The following is a 1132-nucleotide window of genomic DNA, read 5'->3' as shown; positions in this document are numbered from 1 at the left end:
AAGAACCACAAGATCATATCGATTGATGCTGAAAAGACATTTGACAAAATCCAACATCCAATCCTGATAAAAACTCTCAACAAAGTAGGAATTGAAAGGAAATTCCTCAACATAATCAAGAGCATATATACAAAACCAACAGCCTACATCACGCTCAATGGAGAGAAACTGAAAGCTTTCCCTCTGCGAACAGGAACCAGACAAGGATGCCCTTTATCACCGCTCCTATTCAATATTGTGCTGGAAGTTTTAGCCAGAAATATACAGCATGATAAAGAAATTAAAGGCATCCAAACTGGCAAAGAGGAAGTAAAACTCTCCTTATTTGCAAATGATATGATCCTATACATAGAAAACCCCAAAGACTCATTAAAAAAAACACAAAAAACTATTAGATCTCATCGAAAGATTCAGCAAAGTAGCAGGGTACAAGATCAACATACAGAAATCAATTGGATTTCTCTGTAGCAACAGCAACAACGATGAAAAGGACATTAAGAAAACAGTGGTCAGCACTAATTAACCCTCAGAAACTGTTCCAAGGGATTGACCTGCATTGACTCTTTAACTCTCATTGTTGTTGTTGTTAAGTGCCTTTGAGTCAGTTCTGACCCATAGCGACCCTGTATAGGGCTTCTAAGGAGCAGCTGGTGAGCTTGAACCACCAACCTTGCAGTTCAGCACATTAACATATGGAGCCACACTCGGATTCCTAACTCACATGGCTATCCTATAACATAGTGCCTATTGCTTCTCTGTTTCACAAACAAGAAAACCAAATGTTGAAGAAGGTTATCACTAGAAGGATAGCTAGAAATGGAGCTGGGTTTTGAACACAGGCAGCCTGGCTCTAGAGCCCCTGCTCCTAACCACTGCGCTATGCTGTGTGCATTTTGCCGTGCTGTATTTGCCATGTGGTAGGCAGAATTCCAAGATGGGCCCCAGGATTCTCACACCTGTTGGACATGCCCCATGCAATCCCCTTGAGTGTGAGTGGGTTTGATGAATATCCTGAGATATCACTCTCACTATTATGTTTTTACACAACGGAATGCGGAAATCATCGGACAATCTCTTTGATATCTCAAGCAAGCAAAGTTTTGCTCAAGGTAATACAGAAACGGCTACAGTC

The sequence above is a fragment of the Chrysochloris asiatica genome, unplaced genomic scaffold (assembly GCF_000296735.1).
Source record: "Chrysochloris asiatica unplaced genomic scaffold, ChrAsi1.0 scaffold00204, whole genome shotgun sequence".
NCBI classification, from domain to species: domain Eukaryota; kingdom Metazoa; phylum Chordata; class Mammalia; order Afrosoricida; family Chrysochloridae; genus Chrysochloris; species Chrysochloris asiatica.
The sequence above is the reverse complement of the archived record's forward strand: the minus strand, read 5'-3'. Positions refer to the sequence as shown.